This window comes from Pan paniscus, chromosome 20, assembly GCF_029289425.2.
Source record: "Pan paniscus chromosome 20, NHGRI_mPanPan1-v2.0_pri, whole genome shotgun sequence".
NCBI classification, from domain to species: domain Eukaryota; kingdom Metazoa; phylum Chordata; class Mammalia; order Primates; family Hominidae; genus Pan; species Pan paniscus.
In genome coordinates, this window is record NC_073269.2 from 37,758,637 (window position 1) to 37,782,780 (window position 24,144).

Sequence of the window (24,144 nt, forward strand, 5' to 3'; positions counted from 1 at the left end):
GCTTCAGCCCAGGAGTTCAAAGTTACAGTCAGCTATGATCAAGCCACTGCATTCCAGCCTGGGCAATACAGAAATATCCTCTTAAAAATAATAATTAAAAAACTCACTTTATCTTCCTTATTCCTGGTTTCACAGAATTCCCTATCATACTGTAATGAGCCAAAAATTAATAAATCCACAATAGTGAGCATGCTCATTAACTAGCTCATTCATATGGTGAGTAGAATTCTACATTATGCTCTTCTTGGAGTGAAATGTGTTAATGTATTTTGAAATTATAAAAATGCTGATCTTGGCCGGACATGGTGGTTCATGCCAGTAATCCCAGCACTTTGGGAGGCTGAGGTGGGAAGATCACTTGAGCCCAGGAGTTTGAGACCAGCCTGGGAAACACAGTGAGATTCCCCCATCTCTATAATCAAGAAAAATAAATAAATGAATAAATAAATAGTAAGTAATAAAAATGCTCATCTCACTTAAAAATTACAATGTTTATTGAGATAATTATAGATTCACATTTAGTTGGAAGGAATAATACAGAATGATCATAGATCATATACACTCTTTTCCTAGTTTCCCCCAATGATAGCATCTTAAAAACCACAGTATAATTTCACAACCTCATACTGACATTGATACAACTCAGCAACCTCATTCAGATGTCTCCAGTTTTACGTATGCTCATTGGTGTGTGTGTGTGTGTGTGTGTGTGTGTGTGTGTAGTTCTGTACAACTTAATCCCATGTGTAGGTTCATGTATTAATATTTACAACCACAGTCAAGATACAGAACACCACTTGGTGAAAACACTGTCCTTCATCCATTGAATGGGTTTTAAGCCTTTGTAAAAAAAAATATGGATCACTTCGTGAATTTGCATATTATCTTTGTGTAGAGGCCATGTTAATCTTCTTTGTATTATTCCAAACTTTTATTATATGCACTACCAAACTGAGGCCTGCTCATACTTTTTGACTTACCAATGCCACTTGTGTAAATAAGTTTCTGAAGATGAAGTTATATTCTCCAGGCTATTTAATGCAGTAATACTTATAACAGCAAATAAAAGAGGAAAGAGGCATGTCCAAAAATAGTAGATAGAAAAAACGTATTTGTTATCTATTGCTGTGTAACAAATTATTCCAAAGTGTAATGACTCAATAATTCCAAAGTGTAATTCCAAAGTGTAATGATTTATTATATCACAATGTATGTGATATCTGGGTGTTGCTCTTCTGGGATCTCTAAATGGGGGCCTCTCACAAGACTGCTCTCAGATGGCAGCTGAGGCTGGGGTTTTCTCTGAAGGTTCAACTGAAGAAGAATCTACATCCAAGCTCATTTATATGGTTGTTGGTAGGATTCAGTTCCAAAGGTCTCAGTTACTCTCTGGCTGTTTTAAGAGTCTTCCTTCCATTTATTGCTATGTGGGCCTCTCCACGTTGCAGCTTACATTGTCATAACGAGCGAGACAAGAGAGTGCAAGAGACTGCTAGCAGTGTTTCATAATCTAATCATAGAATTGATTTCCCATTCATTTTTCTGTGTTCTACTCATTAGAAGCAAGTTGCTAGGTCCAGCCCCCACTCAAGAGGAAGGGATTCCATACAAGTGGGAATACCAGGAGGTGAGATTTGGGGGATCTATGTTGGAAGCTTCTTATTATAATAAGTAAATTATTACACATTCATACTATTACGTACTATGCAAACATTGAATTTTCTTCAATAATTACATTGGGTATAGGGCATGTTGTCATAAGAAATGAAAAGAGCTTCTGTAACTTGGAACTCAATATCAAGTATTCTAAAATATGTGAAACATAAATCCCAAAAGAAGATGAGGAAAATAGTGTAAAGATAAAAATATTTGAGGAAATAATAACTGAAAATATCTCAAATTAAGTCAAAAATATAAAACCTCAGATCCAAGAGCTCAATGATCCTCCAGGAGGATAAAAATCAAAGTAAATCACACCAATGAACGTTATATTCTAATTGCTGGAAATTCATGATAAAGAGGAAAAACATTAAACAAACCAGAGTGCTATGGTTTGGTTGTCTGTTTCCTCCAAACCTCATGTTGAAATTTGATTCACAGTGTTGGAGGTGGGGCTAATGGGAGGTGTTCGGGTCATGGGAGCAAATTCCTCATGAATTGATTAATGCCCTTTCTCAAGGGTGAGAGAATTCTACCTCTAATAGGTCCTTAAAGAACTGGTTGTTAAAAAGAGCCCAGCACCTCCTCTATCCTTTGCTTCCCCTCTCCCCACAGGATCTTGGCTCCCCTCTGCCTTCTGCCAGAAATGGAAGCAGCCTGAGTCCCTCATCAGATACAGATGCCCAGTCTTGAACTTTCCAGACACCAGAATCATAAGCCAAATAAACCTCTTTTCTTTATAAATTACCCAACATCAGGTATTCCTTTACAGCAACACAAAATGGGATAAGACACAGAGGGGGAAAAGACTCTTACTTATAGAAAAACAAAGATAAGCATAATAGCTTCTCTCTCATCGGAGATATTGCAAGCCAGAGACAATGGAATAACACCTTTAAAATGCTGAAAGAAAATCCTGTCAACCTAGAAGCATACATCCAGTGAAAATACCCCTCAAAATGGAAAGAAAAATAAAGACTTTTTAGATGAACAAAAGTAAGAAAATAATCACAAGTTGATCTGTTACACAGAAATGTTTAAGATACTTCTTCAGGCTGAAAGGAACTGATAGAAGATTGCAACATGAAGGAATAAGTCTACATGAAGGAATAAAAGACCTAGAAATGGCAAATATATGGATTAAATATGAAATACTTTTTCCTTATTTCTTAATTCCTTAAACTACATTTGATTATTAGAAGAAAGAAAATAACATTGTATGGTGACATTTTAACATATGTGAAAGTAAAATGTATGACGATCATAATAGAAAGAATGAGATGGTGATTACAGAAAGTACACAAAGCTACTAAAACTAACAAAGAGATTTAGCCAAGGGAAAAATAAAATGCTAGAAATTATCAATCCAAAAGTGGAAAAAAGGAGCAATAAGCAAATAGAAAATAAATATAATGGTAGATTTAAAGCCAGCCATGCCAATAATAATATAAAATGTTGTTAATGTTAGCACTAAAAATATAAAAGCAAGCAATATGCTAAGTGTCTACAAGAAATACTCTTTAAATATAGAGAAGTAGGTAAAAGTAAAAGGAGGTAAAAAGGCATGTAAACAATATGCATGAAAAAGAAAATACAGCTATATTATAAGCAAAGTAGACTTCAAGACAAAGAATATTCATAAAGACAAAGACAGATATTTTATACTGATAAAGTATCAATTAATCAAGAAGACATAACAATCCTAAATGAATCAACATATAAACAGTTATTCAAAATACATTAGGCAAATTTAACAAAACTACTGGAAGAAATAGACAAATTTACAATTATAACTGAAGACTTTATTCTTGCCCCAGTGGTTAAGAAAACAAATAGACAAAACAACTGTAAGGAAAAAGAATATCTGAATATTATCAAACAATTTAACCTATTGAGCTGTATATATCCAAGAAAACATACATATTTGTTTCAAGTGCACATGGAACATTCTCCAAGACAGACCATCTGTTAAGAAATTAAAGAAGACACAATAAATGTTATGCATTGAAATTACATAGTATTTTCTGTATGATGAAATTAAGTAGAGTTAAAATAGAAGTTAACAAATATAAAATATGTTTTTTTAAAACACTACTGTGTTGGAAAGTTAAACAAAATTTTCCAAGTATGCCATGAATTTTAAAAAGTGCGAGGTAAATTTTAAAATATCTTAAATGAAATAGTAATAAATTCATAATATTTTAAAATTTATGAGATACATATAAGGTAGAACTTGAAGTAATTTTATACCTTTAATTGCTTATATTAGAAACACAGAAAGGTTTTAAAATAAAAAATTTAATCTTGCAATCTCAAAGGCTAGAAAAATGACAAATTCAATAAAATGTTAACAGAAGTAAGGAAATAATAAAGATAACAAAGGTAATCAATAAAGTAGATTATTTCTTTGAAATGGTAAATAAAACTAGCAAGACTGACCAAGGAAAAACACAAACACATATTCAATACCAAAAATAAAATAGGAGACATTACTACAGATTCTACAGACATTAAAAGGCTAATACAGGGATAGTATGCCAAGAAATTTGACAATTCTGATGAAATTTGACAATTTGGATTAAAATATATTAGAAATGCACAATTATTCAAGCATATCCAAGAAAAGAGGAAACATAATTAGTTTTATATGTAGTAATGAAATTAAATTCACCAGTATAACCTTCTCATGATTAAAACCTTTTCAGATGACTTCACTGATAAGTTCTCTTGTGTATTTATAGAACAAATAATACAAATTATTCACAAACTTTTTCAGAGAGTAGAAGAGGAGAAAATATTTTCCATGTCATTTTATAGAGCCAGCAAAAGCCTTATACCAAAATTAGACTGCACAAGAAAAGAACACTGGGCCAGGCATGGTGGCTCATGTCTGTAATCCCAGCACTTTGGGAGGCTGAGGCGGGTGGATCATGAGGTAGGAGATTGAGACCATCCTGGCTAACATGATGAAACCCCGTCTCTACTAAAAATACAAAAAATTAGCCAGGCATGGTGGCACGTGCCTGTAGTCCCAGCTACTCAGGAGGCTAAGGCTGGAGAATCGCTTGAACCCGGGAGACAGAGGTTGCAGTGAGTGGGGATCACACCACTGCACTCCAGCCAGGGCAATGGAGCAAGACTCCGTTAAAAAAAAAAAAAAAAAAAAAACACACTACAGATAAATATCCCTCATTAACATAGATGATAAAATTTTGTACTAAGTACTGTAATATTTAATTTACCAACATATGAAAACAATAATACATCTCAAATAAATGAGATTATCCCCCAAATACAGGGCTGTTATAACATTTTGGTGTGTAATTCACTACATTAAAAAATGAAGCAGAAGTACTATAAGATTATCTCAGTAGATCCAGAAGAAAAACCTTTGATAAAATTCAGCACCTCCACTTTTCATCAAAATAGAAGTAGTAGGAAACTTCCTAAATTTGGTCATGGGCTTCGGCAGAACTCCCAACTAACAAAGTTACTTCAGGTTAGACAATTGATAGATTTTCAGCTAATCAGGAGAAAGGCAAGGATGTTTCCTCTCCTTGTACTGAAATTCCCAGTCACTTTTATATATGAAGAAAATCCTAAGGAAATTACAAAGAGAACAATATTACCTGGACTAATACATGAATTTAGCAATGTCACAATATACACTGTAAATAATACAAATAAATTGTATTTCTATATAATAGCTGTAAAAATTAGATTATACAATTTAAAAACCATACTCAATAGACATAAAGTACTTAGAGATAAATTTAGCGATAGATGTACAAGAAATTTACATGAAAAACAACATATAATCTCTAAGAGAAATTTTAAAATATCTAAATAAAGATCTGTACCTACTTCATGAATTGAAATTCTCAATACTTCCAAGATGTCATTTCTTCCCAAATTGATCTATTGATTCAATTCCATGCCAAGCAAAATCCAACAAGCCTTTTTTAAAAAGAAATTGAAAAGCTGTTTCTACAATTTATGTAAAAATATATCTAGCAGAGCCAAAGCAATTTTTAAAAAGAAGAACAAAGGTTTTCAAGATTTTTTTGTAAAGTAATAATAGAAAAGGTACTGTGGTTTCTGTATAAGGAGAGACAAAAAAATCAATGAGACACAGCAAAGAATCTAGAAATAGATTCAAATCTATAGGGTCAATAAATGTTTGACAAAGGCACTGAAGTAATTCTTATTGCAGTAATAGTCTTTTAACGAAACATTCTGAAACATCTCAATATCTGTAAGGAAAAAAAATAATCTTTTACTGCTGTCCTCCATCACAGACAATAATTAATTCAAAGTAAACTACAGACCTAAACCTAAAAGCTAAAATTACAAAGCTCCTAGAAGAAAACATAAGAGAGTATTTTCTTGACTTCAAGGCAGGCAAAGATTTCTCAGGGGGGAAAAAAACACCAAAAGCATTTAATAGAAAAACAAATGAACTCCATCAAAATTTAAAACGTCCACTTATCACAGGATATTGATAAATAAATGAATGGGATAACCAAAGACAAGGAGAACGTCAAATGTGTCAAATGGCTTATACTTAGAATATAAAGAAGTCCTACTCAATAATAAGATAGAGCAAAAGATTTGAACATGTATTTCACAAAGAAAGATACAGGAATGGCCAGTTTCATCAGGCGCATATACATTAATGAGACACCACTTCAAACCTTAGAATGGCTACAATTAAAAGGAGTGACCATACCAAATGTTGAGAATGAGGAGCACCCGGAATTCTCATACACCGATGGTGGTAGAGTAAAATGGCATAGCCATTTTGGACACTACTAGGGCTGTTTCTTGTAAAATTACACATACACATACCCCATGACCCAGGTTTGTATTTCTTGACATTTATCTAAGAGAAATTAAACTATATGTCCCTCAAAATTTTGCACAGCAATGTTAATAGAAGCAGCAACTACAACAAAAAAGGAAGCAACCCAAACATCAATCAACAATAGAACAGACAAATAAATTGTGGTATTTTCATGCAATGTGTACTACTCAGTGATTAAAAAAAGATACTAATACATCCAAAATATGGAAGAATTTCAAAACCGTCATTCTTACTAGAGAAGACAGACAAAATAATGCATACTGTATGATTCCATTTATGTGACCGTTTTGAAACAGATATGATGAATCTATCATGATAAAAATCAGAACTATGGTTTTCTCTGGAGAGAGAGGCTAAGAATGTACTGGGAAGGAACATGAAAGAACTTTCTGGAGTGTGGAAATGGAGTATATCTTAATACGGATGTGTGTCACTCTAGTGTGCATATTTTTCAAAACTGATCAAACTGTATATTTAAGATCTATGCATTTCACTGTACGTTAATTATAGAGCAATACAAATTTTAAAATCTTAACTGATAATCCCATCTCTTTTTGGCAAACTCCTGCTCATTAATTGTAGTCCTCAAAATGAACCCTTTCCCCCAGCCCCAAAAACTCATTTTGCAGCTGCTATCCTGCCAAGAGAATGAAATGGCAAACTCCAGTCTAATGTACTTTCATATGCATTTTTTTTCTTCAAACACATTCTCTTGCACCTGCAAGATTGCACTATATAAAAAGAATAGATAAGAAAACCAGATGGAATCTCATCCAAATTTATTACTAAAGATAGTTCCCAAGTGAATGGCAGTACCACCTCTCCTTCATAGCCAGGCAGACATAGCAGTTCAAACATCTCTTTCTGAGTAGTGTAAACACTTCTCTTGTTTGAAAGTTTATTAAGTTTTCATTAAATTTTGATATTGTCCTGGCTGCAAGTGCTAGCTGGTTCATACACTTGAAAGAGCAAATGCTCAAACTGTTCACTATATTTGGTCGGCAAAGCTCCCTCCCATTTTTCCCTCAAGCCCAGTCAAAATCCTCTCTGGAGTCTCAAACTTACAGAACCCTAGACAGAGAAATCTCTAAGCAAGGGGCTATTATAAGCATCTCAAGAAACTCACTACCTTTAACATTGCAACCGTTTGCACCAGTAACATCAAGGTTTGAGCCTCTTCAAATCAAATTTTCCAACCATGTTGATCAATAATTTAAAAAGACTGGAAAAATCTATTTCTAAAATCTGTTTAAAATGTTCCTGGGTACATGTGCAGGACTTGCAGGTTTTTTATACAGGTAAAACATGTGCCAGGGTCGTTTGTTTCACCTATCAACCCATCACCCAGGTATTAAGCCCAGCATGCATTAGCTCTTTTCCCTAATGCTCTCCCCCTGCCCCTGCCAACAGGCTTCAGTGTGTGTTGTTCCCCTCCCTGTGTCCATGTGATCTCATTGTTCAGCTCTCACTTAAAAGTGAGAACATGCAGTGTTTGGTTTTCTGTTCCTGCATCAGTTTACTGAGGATGATAGCTTCCAGCTTCATCAATGTTCCTGCAAAGCACATGATCTCATTCCTTTTATGACTGCATAGTATTCCATGGTGTATATGTGCCACATTTTCTTTATCCAGTCTATCATTGATGGGCATTTGTGTTGATTCCATGTATTTGCTATTGTGAATAGTGCTGCAGTGAACATACACACAACCCCAGTAAAATGTGGGCAAAGGAAATAAACAAACACTTCTCAAAAGAAGACATACATGCAGCCAGCAAACATACAAAAAAAGCTCAACATCACTGATCATTAGAGAAATGCAAATCAAAACCACAATGAGATACCATCTCATGCTAGTCAGAACGGTGATAATTAAAAAGTCAAGAAACAACAGATGCTGGTGAGGTGGTGGAGAAATAGGAACGCTTTTACACTGCTGGTGAGAATGTAAATTAGTTGATTTCTAAATTTTTAAGCAGGATACGTAAAATGCAACCAATAATGTTCAGCTTCTGGTGGAATTCTCAGAAAATTCCATTCCTTATTCTCCAAAGAAAAACATGTTTGTAGCCCCCCTCAATCCACCTTAGTAGATCCAGAAGTCCTAACACCCCCAAACTCTAATACTAGTTGAATGCAAATTATTAATTTCACAGTAAAACCAATATGAAGATGGTAATAAAAAGAAGTCATTATGTTCTCTCAGATACATTCTTTCCATGCTTACAACTAATATCTGTCTCCTGAGAATCTGTTAGCTTGCATCAATTCTTGCCACTTTGAAATGAATTAGGGCCCAGTATATTGGGATTGGCAAAAGAGAGAATTCCTGAAGACTGGCAAGCACACTCCTACCACCTCCTTCTTGAAACCACTCCAACCCCAGCTCTTTATCTGATTGTGTTAGGGAGGCTAGGTCTGATCCAACATGGGATGTCACGATGTGATGGAAGTCAGGAAATCTGTCTCAACTCTGCCACTGTGTAACCATGGGTAAGCCCTTTGTTTTCACTCCCCCACATTGCCTTATCTGACAATCTCTTATTTGGCTTGGCTAAGAATTATAGGAGTCATTTTGTGTAAAGATTCCTGAAAATATAAACCAACCCTGGGGACCCTCCTTAATATTCCATCATCAAACTTTCAAACATACTGCATCTGTTCCCATCTTCCCTTTTTCCTTCCTGTTGCAGTGAGCAACTCTTCTTGCACATAAGGCCAACTAATCCACCTACACTTGGGATCTCGGCCTCTTCTGTCTTCTAAGACAGTGGTTCTTAATCCTGGCTGCACATGTGAATCACCTAGTGAGCTTCTATTGAACACACACACACACACACACGCACACACACACACATACCCCATGCCCCAACCTGCCTCCAGAAAGGAACTGTGGGGGATAGGAATAGAATCTTGGACATCAACATTTTTTCAAAGTTCTCCAGGAAGTTTGAATGCACAACCAGAGTTGAGAAAATCTAATCTAGAAAAATTGTGCAATCTATTATTGTTTCTGTGGGCACTGGTTCCTTCCCATTCCCACCATGCATTTAGAACACAATTAAGTCCCCTACTACAAAAGTTCCTCCCTAAGTCCCTCCACCCCTCTCTGACTATCACCCAATTGTCTCCTCACAATATATTGCCATTTGTACTTGTTTCATTCGATTTTCTTAAACCTTAAACCTGTGGTCATTTCTGTCACCTACTTCTTTCTCACTTCCATAAAATCCATAAACTCTATCCAAGATATTTCTTGAATATACTCCTTTTTCTCCACTTTCATTGCCTTCTCTTCAGTTCAAACCGTCAACTTTTCTCCATGACTTGCTGTAGCTAGTGGCCTCCATCTAGGTTTTCCTCTATCCACTTTGTCTGAACCACATCCTCACGCATAGATCACAGAGCACCAGGGAAACTTCACAGTGGCACAACCCACATCATGAGTTTCTTTCACATTTCAACTCTTGTAATGCTTCTGTACATTCAAAGACATCATTAAAAAGTGAATAGATAAGCTATAGACTGGAAGAATATATTACAACAACAACACACACACACAAAACACAATACACACCCACAAAACACAATACATGCAACACACACACACACATTTGTATCTGGATACAAACAATTAGGTCCAGAATATTTGAATAGTGTTTAGAAATTCTAAAAGAGAAAGCAATGAGACCAATAGAAAAAAATGCAAAGCAGCCATTTACAAAAATGGCCTTGTATTAATCAGAGAAATGCAATTTGAAACCATAACGACACACCAATTCCCTCCTCCAAAATGGGATGATATTAGAGAGTCTGGCAATATCAAGCATTGGAGATAGGAATTAAAATAGGCAGCTGGAGGTTATACAAATAGATACAACCACTCTGCAGAACAATTAAATTTAAAAACATGCATACCCTGTAACCCAACATCTCTACTCCTAACTTTTCAACTAACAAAAATTTTTACATATATATATAAATATGTAGCTATGAGAATGTTTATGGCAATATGACTTATAGTAGCAAAGAAAAAAAGAGATGCTTATAGAGTCATCAAAGGAGAATAACAATTCCTGCAATGGAATACTATGTAGCAGTGAAAATGCTACAGAAAAGGAAATCATTGAGATTGAATCTAATAAACATGATGTAGAGCAGGTGCAAGTGACAGAAGATATCAGACAGTGTGATCATTTCATAAAGCCTAAAGGAAATAAAAATACTGTATTTGCCTAGAGATGTGTACATATTATCAAAGCTTTCACGAAAAGGAGTGTGAAGTTAGGACTTAAGTACAGATCGTTTATTTGGGAGGTGATCCCAGAAAACAACTGTAGGGGAGAGGAGAAGCGACAGGGAAGGGAAAGCAGCCAATAAGAAGTGTGCTACTTAGCCAGCTAGTCATTGGCACTTAATCCTGCAGGGAAATTCTATGTCCTGTGATAGCTCATCAGAGTGGGGAGAGACCTGGGGTATTTATACACCAACTCCGGTCCACCTTTTTCTGAAAGCTGCAGAGGAGGAGGAATTAACCCCCAGCACTTCTAGTCTCACACAGTGGTGGCCAAGTAACCTCTGGTGGCCAGAGAAAGCCCTCAGGCAAAACAACAAAAACAAAAATAAATTGCTAGTTGATCCCTAATGCACTAAAATGAAAAAGGTGAGGAAATGTGGGTGGAGCTCTTGACAGCAGCTGCCATATATAATGAGCTAAGAGCATACAAACAAGCAGAAGAATGAGAATGCCATATCCGGAATAGATTAATTTTGAGAGCTAAGAAGGGGGTTTAACCAAGGAGAAATACATCAGTGTAACTACTTTTATTTTGTTTTATTTCTTAGGCTTTTAGATGGGTAGCTGTAGGAAACAGGCTGCAGCCTGGATTGAGTAAACGGTCCCTTACCCGCAAAGGTGAGGTCAGGGTATTGGAAGACCACAGGGATAGTGGTGGATTTAAACACTGGCTGGGCGCAAGGGGAAAGGGCAGAGAGAAGTTGCAGAAACCCAGAACCAGAAGGAACCTGGCTGAAAGGAGGGAGCCAGGGCATAAATACCGCTTCACTCTTCTTGCATCCTCCAATCTCCTTTGGTCACACCAAGCAAGAAGCCAGAGGTGGCCAGAGGAGTCACCCTTCCAGGCACAGAGTGGGTGGAAGGGTGGAGAGTTGACCTGGAGGCAAAGAGAAGCTGTTGAGCACAGTTGGTGTGAGTTGTTTTATATAAATATATATATATATATATATATATATATATAGAATACTTTCAATATAGCTGAAAACATTTAAGAAATATCTCCCGAATGGCATTAGATTGCCTTGGTGTTAGATCGCTTTGGTGTTAGAACACCAAAACCTAATACGGCCATCTGGTCCACCTCCCATCCCATTCTGTAGCCCCTGCTAGGGCCGCCTCCATGGTGCACTTTTGTCACTTGCCTCCCTGTGGCCCTGTGATCCTCCATCCTTTCCTGTCCTCAGGGTTTCCGCAGATGCATCTCCTCTGGCATTAAATACTTTTCTCACCTTGCCTTTGCTCAGCCAACCCTTATTTAACTCTAAGGCTCCCATTTAAATATTTCACTCCAAAGAAGCTTTCCCTGATACCCCAGACCACAGAAGTCCATCTGGTGCATACATTCCGTATGTGTTATTCTCCCTGCTAATTACACTTTAATAGCTTATTTATGATATCATCAGCACCGGCACCACACGCTCGATAGCCACGATCTCTTTGGGTTCTGAGGAAACAGACAAAATAAGAATCCTGACTTTATTCATCACATAGCCTCTGTTACCCCAATGGAGGCTCACCCTCTTTTCAAGGCTCACTGAGAAACAGAAAATGACAACGATTTTGGAAACCCCAGTATTAAAATATCTTCTCCAGGTTTCTTACCTCATCCTTGCAACATGATGATGCTCATTTAACTCCAGGGCCTTAGCTCCTTGTAAAATCCATGCCTAACACCCACGCACAAAAAATGCAGCATGGAGCTTGGAAGGTCTTTAGGAGGAGGTTTGAGAAAACCTAGTGCTCGAGGAATTTCAAATCCATCTCCATGATTCAATGATATAAATTCTGAATTTTTCTTTCTGAAATTTAAGATCTCTGATAGAAAATGACTGTAACATAAGTGATGGGCCAGGCGCGGTGGCTCACACCTGTAATTCCAGCACTTTGGGAGACCGAGGCAGCTGAATCACTTGAGGCCAGGAGCTCAAAACAACACTGGCCAACATGGTGAAACCCTATCTCTACAAAAAATACAAAAAAAATTAGCCAGGTCTGGTGGACTCATGCCTGTAGACCCAGCTACTGGGGAGACTGAGGCAGGAGAATCGTTTGAACCCGGGAGGTGGAAGTTGCAGAGAGCTAAGATCACGTCACTGCACTCCAGCCTGAGAGACAGAGTGAGACTCTTTCTCAAAATAATAATAATGATAAACAAATGAATAAAAAAGACAGAATTGGAGAAGCCAAGCATTCCCCGCCCTCTGATGAGCTAGGTCCACAATGGGTCACCAGGTCACCCCCAGGCAGGCAGGGATCCCTCGTGGCCACACTTGAAGAAACAGTGGAGCCCAGGCTATTGTCTGGAGCAAATCACAGACACAGGACTGGGAAAGGACCTAACTCGAACCAAATCCATGCCCATGCAAATAGGAATATCATTAAATATATAAAGAAACATGTAACATATAAATAGAGGCATCAACATATATGTAAATAAAAATTAGAATAGAAATGTTTATAGATACAACAGTCTAGGGCTGTGTGCCATTCTATAGCAGTGTTTTTCTACATAGGAGGAAAGCAAACATATATACATATACATGAACCTTTACATAGACATGTATATGTGTGTGTGTATATATAACATATATATTCATATTTAAATAGATATTATGTTAATTATTTATAGGTATATATAAATACCTATACATATAGAAATAACATACATACATATAAATGTCTACCTGAGATATACACACCACGGCATGGTGTTATGCTGGTACATGCCAACCTCTCACACCTGGCAAGGCCACTCTGCTCAATGGTGTCTCTTGAGAGGGCAGGGTCGGCCGGCCTCTCCCTGGGGGAAAGGCCCACCTTCCTTTGTTCTGCTGTCTTCCAAGTTCCTCCACCTTTGCATGCAGAGTGAACAGGTGGTGCCAGTCTGTAGGCAAGAGCCACTGCAGGCCTGGACCCCGGTATAAACATGATGTGGAGCCACAGCGACTGAGCGTCCACCAATCACCAAGCTGGGCAACAACACGCAGTGACAATGCCCTCTGCCCTCCCTCACCCTCCCCAGACTTCTGCGAGTGTCAACATCAAGACTCCACACCAAATATTTTATGCTGAGTCTGGAAGTTGTCAGTTTGCTTTTATTTACAACCCTGGGCAAACCTATGCAGGAGATATAATCATTTTCCCAAACCAAGGGTGAGGTATGTATCTCAGGAGAGCTAAGTTGGTGGCCTCCTCCACAGAGGACTTCATATAGGTCCACCTTTGAGTTTTGGGTGCTGTTATTAACCAGGTAAGTCTCTTCCCTAGCATCACATGGTTATTAATGGGCAGAGTTAGCATTAACCCTGGTATGATCCCAAAAATCCCATGCCTTCTGCTGTAGCAAGACTGCCCGGAGTGAGTGTGGCCCCTGGGTGCGACCCCCAACCCACCCTCCCCATTGCCAGGCAACCTTCATCCCCTGAGAGTCCCTCCACCCAACAGACCCCCTGCTCCATAAAGATGCAAGGTGGCTCCCAAGCGCTCCCTCTGGGGAGCTCAGTCCTGGCCTCACCTTTCCAGACATGGAGCAATTTCTCTCTGAGACAGGCAGGGAACATAATGAATGAACAAGACCTTAAGGAAAAAAGAGAGCAAATCATATTTTTATTTCTTTTGAGATAAAAATAATATGCCTGCACATCAGATCTCCTGTGACAGAGCTAATGTCCAGGAGCAAAATCAGAAAAAGCAACCTCCTCTTGCTAATGTGAACATAACAACGGGCTCCTCTGACGACCACAGTGCCACAAAAGTCCCTGTCAAGCCATAGTCTGCAATGAGACCTATGACAGTTCAAGAGGAAAGTCTTCCCTTTGCTTCACTTTATCCCTATTCGCTAAGTACAGCCAGAAAATAACCGTAAAAATTAACCTAAAGCTTAATGGCTTATGTAAGAATGCCTTAATAAAAATATGTTGGCAAGGTTATTGAACTATACAATTAAACCCCTCCCACTCGATACTTTTCAGTCTAATTTCTATCTAAAGCTTATTCAGCAAACCCAAATGCCAATGCTCTCCTTCAATTTCCACTTCTTTGAACCTGCTAATTTACAAATAAGAAAGGATTTATTTGTGTTATTAGCCACATGTAACCGCTTTTTGAAAAAGTACTTTTAAATACTGAAATCCTGAGATGCCTCGAGATTCACCAAATATCTGAAGGATGACTTTGATTTTTTTTTTCTTCCACAAGCTGTGTTTGATTTACATCAATTAGGCCCTCCACATAAGGTATCATATAACAGGAAGGCTAATAACCCAGAAATAACCTCATTAAAAGAGACAGCATATCGGTCTAAACAGAATGAACTCTAAGCAGAAAAATTAGTGACCTGGAAAGTAGCAGGGAGAGGTAATGGCAGTACCAAGAAAAAATACATCCCCGTTAGCAAGTCAAAGGAGAAATCACCAGCAATAATGTAAGAATACAATAGAGGCAGAAGCAGAATATTTTTGTAATGTTTTTAATCTGTTCAAATCCTGGAACATGCAATTTATTTTTCGCCTGGTCAAAAATAGTCTCTGAAATCATGCATGTATTCCTTGTAGACTCAGGCACACAAAAGGGACCCTCTCACCAGCCTGTCCCTAACTGGGTTGTGTTGACTGTGTCTCTAAGGTCAGGTGGTTTCCAGGGCTCTGAATTTTCCCACCATCGTGAACACTTTCTCAGATGGGTGAGCCCCTCTTGGACTGCCACCCACCTGATACCAGCTTATGCCAGGAATTTTCCTCCTTGACATAAAGATGCAATCTGCTCTATCTTATGGCGCAGCCCATCAGAAACACAAAGCTCCCCTTCTGCGACTCCTTGTTGACTCCAAGTTCCCCCCTCCCACCAAATTCCCATTTTATGGGCGTTTTGTAAATGCATGGTTTGCTAAGAAATGACTGTTTCTACGAAGCCTCGTGCATGTGGTGTTTTTTGTTCGTTTGTTTGTTTGTTTTTAAAAAAAAAAAAGAACAAGAAGGTGGTCACATCAGAGGGAAGCCATTTCTAATGGTAAAATGCAGCAGAAAGAGGAAATATAGGTGCTGCCCCAGCTCCCTGGACCTGAAGAGTCTGGCGCATCATGGGAGATCCTGGAAGACTGTATTCAAATGCTGCTCAGCTCCTGAGTCAACAGAGTGATGCTTAATTGAAGAAATAGAGATAAGCTTTAAATGTGTATAAGTGTTTTCACAGAGCACGTTAAGACAGGGATTGTAGTGGAGTCCCTGAGAACCTCCTGATTCACTCTTATTGGAATTTCCCATGGGCCATTCCTGGGCAGGTCAAGCCAGCAGATAAAATTCACTTCTCCGGGGACCCTGGCTTTTGAGGAATTCCCCAGCAGCAGGGCATACGGGAGCCCAAGACCTTGCACAACCCCAGAAGAGGATCAGAAAGTAGGAGGCCAGAGCCTAGGAGACCTGGGGAAGAGGCTGAGGCCTCAGCCTCAAATGACCGATGCTGGGGCCACCTCCAGGGCTTTGGGGCTCGGGGCCAATTCCAGTCATGCAATCTGCATCATTCATCTCCTGCCCCATTCCTACTTAGAGTTCAGAGTACCAGGATGTGAGCCAGAAATCTTGATACTACCTTGAGGCCTGAAGGGAGACTCATGACTGTACAAAGAGGCCTAGCAGGATATCTGGTACTTCCTGCAGCCCATCTCCCTGCCACTCCTCTGATCTCCATGAAATCACACCTCCAGATGGACAGGTAACTGTGAGACTATGTGGCCTGGACCACTAGGTCAACACACTGCTCCTGGTTTTCAGCTGACACTCCCTTTCTTTCTCCAATGAACCCTCTGATCCAGCACCTCGCCTCCCCTTGGGAGCCAAGCTCACGCTCACCTACATGCCTTTGCCCTTATGCCCTTTCCCAGACCCACCATCGCCCCAGGCAGCCTCCTTCCTCTCCTCCTAGCCTAACCCACACAACTCTCAAGTACAAGCTCATTTCCCAGCACCCCAGAAACCCTTCTCAATGCTGTCTGTCACTTCCAGCATCACCTCCCGGCCTATCTCTAGAATCATGCAATCCCTCCCTTTTTGTTTGGTTCTGTTCCTTAACTATTCTGGAAAGATGACAAAAGCAAATGCTGCTTCCCTAGGACAGGAACCACAGACATGGGTTCCTGCATGGCCAGGGCTGATAGTTCAGCAAAGGCGACTTGGAGAGGACACTGGCCAATGGAGGGGATTAAGGGGACAGCTGTTGCCATGTGGTTAGGTCAGACCAGCACTGCCAAATGCAAATGTTCTCTTTTACCAAAAAAAAAAAATTAAATTTAGAAATTATAATTTTTATGTGAAATCTTCTGGGGTTGATGAAGGAAATAATGTATACAGTGATCTATTTCCAAGCCAAAGTGCCCTAAGTAGGCTTCGGTCAGCAAACTACAGAAGTAACAGGATATACTAGGCCCCTGCTTCGATAGCCAATGCCTGGTTGTCAGCCTCCCGCTTCCTCCCACTTTAGTTGCCTTCACCTGAGCCAAAAGTGCAGTCTAAGATGAAAGTTTACTAGCTTGCGAAATAGCTCATTTTGTCTGTTCTTATCAGCCTGCCCAGCTACTTAGATCATAAGTCAAATACTTAAAGAGCCCCTAAGCTAACTAGGATTGCAATGCATTGTGGGCTGCGACAAAATGGAGCAAGACAACCCAAAAAAAAAAAAAAACACACCTAGAGCCTCTACCCAACAATCAATAGGCAACATCCGGGAAGATTGTGACAGCATAGTACTCAGCCTATGAGGAGCTGGGGGAGGGACGTGTGCCCTAAGAGATAAATTGCTTGTTGAAACTGTGCTGGGTGTGCCTATCAGAAACATTCAGTCTTGCAAGACCATCATTAAAAGTCTCACTTTCGCTGTTCTCTGGGTCTCTGAGTCCATTCTTTGGGCTTGGATGGGTGAGTTTCTCACATTGGCAACCTATGCTACAGCAGTTTTAAGCATGAGTTAGCCAGGCAGAGCCTATTGGTGGCCATCCCAGTGCATGACCTGGAGGCTGCATGCTCCCTCCCAGGTGATGGGAAGTGGCTTCCCAGGGCCCTTTCTTTCTCCAATAAACTCACTGATCCAGCACCTCACCTCACCCAGGGAGCCAAGCTCATGCCCTAGTAGGTTTGAGTAGGTTTCTCTGGCCTGTTGCATCTTCCCACACCCCTGCTGCTAGGTGCCCACCTCTCCTACAGCCCACCTGGCTGCAGCCCAGGTGTGGGAAGATAGAAGGGGCCAGAGAAAAGCTGGGCATCTCCCACCTCATGCCCCACAACAAGACAAGGCTTCCTCCCCGGGTTCCCTCCTGTAGCGGGTGGGGCCATCCCAGCTTTTCTTACAGCATCATATCATTAAAGCAAAAAAAAAAAAAAAGAAAAAGAAAAAGAAAAAAAAAAAGAAAAAACCACAACCCTAAAGTGTTTCATGTGACTCCGTGAGGGCTGCCAGAGAGCTAAGAGCTTCTTAAGCAGCTTCCTTCCAAGCCATTTGGGCCCCTTCTATAAATAAAGCTTTAGACAATTTTGCAAAAGGATATTTATTTACCTGATAGATCATAACAGCTCCTGCGGTGTCTTTAGCCCTGTTGGGTGATCTTTGAGCACTTAGCTCCCTCTCACCTAGTTAGGCCTCTTTTTGGACAGCAAAAGAAAAAAAATAATATAGAGTTGAGCTCCTCGGAGGAGCAGGCACCTGACGTGGGGTGGTCCTCCTCGCCGTGGGCTCACTCTGATCCAAGCCATTAACACAGAGGCGGCAGCAGATGCCAAGGGGAAATTATTAATAAGCAATGTCTGGAGGACTCCAAGCCAGCACGAACATTTCTAAAGTGGCAAAGGGAAGAGGCGGGAATGGGGGGAGGATGGAACCGCCGTTGTGCGTTTCTCAGAAGAGCAGGACCAAGAGGAAAACAGAAGAGAACAACCCAAGGAAGACGAATGATTACAAGGGAAGCAGTTCTTTCCCTCTCTGGGTTTCACCTGCTTCGATTTTGAGGTATCCCTACATGCTTTTCTTGCTTCAAATTGTGCAGAGGAAGGGCTTAGCTCGGGCATTCTCAGCACTGGCACTACTGATATTTTGAGGCCAGACCATCCTTGTTGGGGACAGACCTGGGTATCGTAGGATGCCTTTCGGCATTCCTGGCCTCTACCTGTGTCATGCCGGGAGCAGCCCCCTCTCCTAGTGTGACAACTGCAGCATCTCCAGGCATTGACAAGTGGCTTCTGGGGAGAAGAATCACCCCTGGTTGAGAACTGCTGAAATTAGACATAGAGATAAGATTGAGAATCAGTGCAGAAAAAAATCAGAAAGGTCAGGAAAAGACCAAGACAGTGGACCTGAGTTCCAATCCCAGCTCCACCGCTTCCCGGATGACCTTGATTGAATGACTTCCTATCTGGGTCTTAATTTTTTTTTCACTTATAAAATGGGATTATACTTAAACATGCCAACCACATAAGATATTGGTGAGAGTTGAAACATTATTCGTGTCCTGTCCTTAGCACAAAGCTTGGCGCAGAATTTAAAAATCAAAAATCACCCATTATTATTGTAACAATGTTTATCAGCGTATGCAAAATAGTCTCTCTCACAACCTACCACACATGAAGGGTTCCAATTCCTCTGACCAGTGCGCTTCCATTCATCCCAAGAAGCCTTTGCTGTGTGGAGGCCGATTAGCAATTACCTCCCATCCCCCTTAAAGTTATATTCCAGGAAGACCTGATGCAGAGACTTAAACTATTTGCATCAGTCATGGTTGGTTGTAAGTGACGGGAATCCACACTTAAACAGAAGAGGAGTGCCCCAGAATGCTGAGGGAAGCTCCAGATCCCATAATCAAAAAAGAAGGCCATGGAGCCAGGCTTAGCACAGGGCAGAACCAGAGCAAATCTGTGCCCTTGACAGCAGAGACCAATCCATGCCACTGTTGGAGTATGATCTCTGGAATTAGTTAGTGCCAGTCTTTTTTTTCTTCTTTGTTCTCACATCTCTCTGCTCAAGATTCAAAGTCCCAGGAGGCATCCGGGTGCGGTGGCTCACACTTTTAATCCCAGCACTTTGGGAACCCAAGATGGGAGGATCACTTGAGGCCAGGAGTTCAAGAACAGCCTGGGCAACAGAGCAAGACTCTATCTTTACAAAAGATTAAAAAATTAGCCAGGCATGGTGGCATGTGATAGCTACTCAGGAAGCTAAGGCAAGAGGGTTCCTTGAGCCCAGGAGTTTGAGGCTACAGTGAGCTGTCATTGCACTGTTGCACTCCAGCCTGGGTGACAGAGCAAGAGCCTGTCTCGAAAAAAAAAAAAAAAAAAAATCCCAGGAGAGAATGTGATTGACTACCTGGAGTCTCATGCTCAACCCTGACCTGGGTGAGTAGCAGGCACTTTGATTGACAGGTCTTCTAAGCCCTACCTCAGGAGGAAGGGGGAGGGTCATTTCTAATAGGAAATTGGAGTGCTGTTATCCCAAAAAAGAAACAGAACACGGAGAGCTGATAAAAGCAACACTCACTCACCACACTTCTGTACTTTAGAATGTACCCATTTGCTCTTTGCTGGGGCAATAGCTGTGTGTTACTTTAGCACAGAGAGCAGAAGCACTCCACCTGTTCAGTATTCACTTTACACTTCATCACGAGTTCCCAAATAAGACTTCCAGCCTTTAGGCTGGTCTGACATCCCAATAAAAGGAGAAGGCCATAGTTAGAGAAAATGCAGATGATAAGGCTTTCATTTCCCCCGGCTGAGAAGGCCAGGGCACACTGTGCTCTCCCCAGAAATGCGACCCAGCATCATTCCATCCTCCATGCTCACAGACCTATGCCCTTGTGCCCTCTCCCACTCCCACTTCCTCACTTCACCCCAGAGGGACACAGCCTGGCTTCTCCACTCAGCCCTCTCCCAACCCCATGCATACTTGATTCACGACTCCAAATATGAGTACGAGCTTGATTACACCACACCTGGAAAGAAGGCCCTGGAACTAATTAATCTACAGTTTCTTTCGCGACACAAGCCCACCGTGGAGAGGAACAGGAGTGAACATGGCCTCCAGGAGGCTGCAACTCCACACTAAGCCAGGAGACACTGAGGGCTGCCAGGGTGGGAGCTATCGATTTGTCAATACGCGAAACACAACCGGAGAGTCATTTTTTCTGCTGAGGTTACCATTTATCCCGGAAGATGCTCTTGGCATTAAAGTGTGGCATGAAAGCTTCCCTTAGATGGCAGGATAAGGGAAATGTTAGACACACAGAGAGAGTAACTTGGCACCTGAGATTTATTAATATTTTAAATGTGGAAGGCATACATTCCAGGGCTTACTCATTGCTTCTGGGGAAGGATCCAGGTAAACAAATCCACAACATCGCTAGAAACAAAAACTCCACCTTTCCATCCTGTTCCTGCATGGGAAAATGAGGATGAGCTAATTATTCAGATATAAGTAGTATCTTTAGGATAAAAGGATCGAAGGCCTTCGCTGTTATATCTGGGGTTTCTCCATCATACCATCCTGGGAGAACAAATCGAAATTATAATTTTATTAATGACACTCGGAAGAGTGGATCAATTTTTCCATGAACTCAGAACTTGGCAATGAAGAGACCATACTGGATCATTTGAGGTCAGGAGTTCGAGACCAGCCTGGCCAACATGATGAAACCACGTCCCTACTAAAAATACAAAAAATTAGCTGGGTATGGTGGCACCCGTCTGCAGTCTCAGCTACTCAGGAGGCTGGGGCAGGAGAATCACCTGAACCCAGAAGGCAGAGGTTGCAGTGAGCCAAGTCACTGCACTCCAGCCTGGGTGACAGAGGGAGACCCCGTCTCAAAAAAAAAAAAAAAAAAAAAGTAAACTTGGGTCAATCTGTTCCCCACCTAGGGCCTTTTCTACTTGGATGAATCTGAAAGAAAAATAAAAATGAAAATCAGAGGTCATTTTATGGGCAGAGTCCAGCACCAGGATTCCCTGTGATTTGTTCAAAGAAACCTGCTCCTTTCCACGTGTCCCTTACAAAAAGGGCTCTTCCTGCTTGGACCCCCTGCACTAGTCAATCCAGGTGACACGAACAGAAGTCATTTAAGGCTGTGGCTTCAGACTCCACCAGTTTCTCCAGTCTCCTGATGAGAACTGAAGAGAAGAGTCATGAGAACTGAAAGAAGAGAGAAAGAAAAATCCATCAAAACTTCATTTAGCCAAAGGAGCAAAAACTCAGGCACAAAACCGGTCAGTTAAATAATCAGTTTGCCTTGCCTTTTTGTTGTTGTTGTTAGTTTGTTTTTAACTGATTTTTTTTTAAATCTGCCTTTAGCAGAACCATTAGATTCTGGCCAGGAGTGGTGGCTTACACCTGTAATCCTAGCACTTTAGGAGGCCAAGGCAGATGGATCACTTGAGCCCAGGAGTTCGAGACCAGCCTAGACAAAATGGTGAAATCTCATCTCTGCAATAAAGATACATGCACAAGTTATGTTCATTGCAGCACTATCCACAATAGCAAAGATATGGAATCAACCCAAATGCTCATCAACGATAGACTGGATAAAGAAAATGTGGTACATATACACCATGGAATACTATGCAGCCATACAAAGGAATGAGATCATGTCCTTTGCAAGGACATGGGTGGAGCAGGAAGCCATTATCCTCAGCAAACTAACACAGAAACAGAAAACCAAACACCACACATTTTTACTTATGAGTGGGAGTTGAACAATGAGAACACATGGACACAGGGAGGGGAACAACACACACTGGGGCCTGTTGGGGGAGCTGGGGGAGGGAGAGCATCAGGATAAATAGCTAATGCATGCTGGGCTTGATACCTAGGTGATGGGTTGATAGGTGCAGCAAACCACCATGGCACACGTTTACCTACGTAACAAACCTGCATGACCTGCACATGTATCCCGGAACTTAAAATTAAATTAAATTTTAAAAGAATACAAAAAGTAACTGGACATGGTGGTATGCACCTGCAGTCCCAGCTACTCAGGAGGCTGAGGAGGGAGGATCACCTGGGCCTGGGGAGGTTGAAACTTCAATGAGTCCTGGTCATACCACTGCACTCCAGCCTGGGTGACAGAGCAAGATTCTATTCCTTAAAAAAAAGAATAGAAAAAGAAAAAAAATTCTTACAGGCTTCCAAAGAAGATCTGCTGCCAGACTGTCAGCTAAAAGCAGGTGCCTTATTAAGGATAATAGGCTAAAGAGAACCTCTAACACTGTATTTCATAATTAGACTTTGCATTCTTTTCATATTATAGCACTTCAGTAAAGGATAAGACCTCAAAATAGTATACTTTCATTGTTCCCCTTTTGGACTTTATGCTAGGATTGTCATACACTTTATTTTTACCTAGATTATAAATGCTGGAGTCTATTACCACTTTTATTTAAACAGACAATTATCTTTTAGAGAGAGTTAACTAACAAGAAAAATATTCTCTACATTTCCCCTTATAGTTACAGTGGAGCTTTTCACTTTCTGTCTAGATCCATACATGATGGAAATATGGATCTTGACTTTGCATTTTCGACATACTTCCCAGACAGACTTTATAATTTGACCTAGAGATTAGGCCTGGGTCACAGAGCCCCCCGGCTGTTTCTCTGCCCCGCAGCTCTCTCTGAGGGTGCTCTCGCCTGCCATAAAGCCCGGGTTGGAAAGGCGTCTTCTCAGAAGACTTCTCCAATCCTTTCTGCACCCATGCTCCCTCTCCAGGCATGGTGCTCCCTCTTGGTATCCGCCCACACTTTGGATGGGCCTCTCATTGCTCTTTTCATTGTCAATGCCACGTAGACACCTGCTTACCCTACTGGGCTGCCAGCTTCTGTGTGCTGGAGCTCATGAGGTATCCATCTCCAATACCTGGCCCCAAAGGTGTTTATGTTTTTTGTTGTTATTTATTTATTTATTTTTGAGAGGAGTCTCACTCTGTCACCCAACCTGGGGTGCAATGACGGGATCTCAGCTCACTGCAACCTCTGCCTTCCTGGTTCAAGCAATTCTTCTGCCTCAGCCTCCCAAGTAGCTGGGACTACAGGCACCCACCACCACACCCAACTAATTTTTGTATTTTTAGTGGAGACGGAGTTTTCCTATGTCAGCCAGACTGGTCTCGAACTCCTGACCTCAGGTAATTCACCTGCCTAGGCCTTCCCAAGGTGTTGGGATTACAGGCATGAGCCACTGCGCCTGGCCATGAAGAAAGGTATTTTCAGGTTTGCTTTCTAAACAGTCTCTAGCAAATCACTCTCCATGGTTACTGTAGCACATATTTGCCTTTCTTCTTGAAACATCCTTTCCAAGTTTAAGGC

General features: G+C 40.7%; 1 non-coding gene across 1 annotated transcript; it reads right to left on the bottom strand.

Moving 5' to 3' along the window:
• Nucleotides 1–850: 850 nt before the first annotated feature.
• On the bottom strand, nucleotides 851–958 carry LOC112437940 (U6 spliceosomal RNA). Its single transcript, XR_003026442.2, has one exon. It is a non-coding gene; the product is annotated as a U6 spliceosomal RNA (small nuclear RNA).
• Between the last annotated feature and the right edge of the window lie 23,186 nt (nucleotides 959–24,144).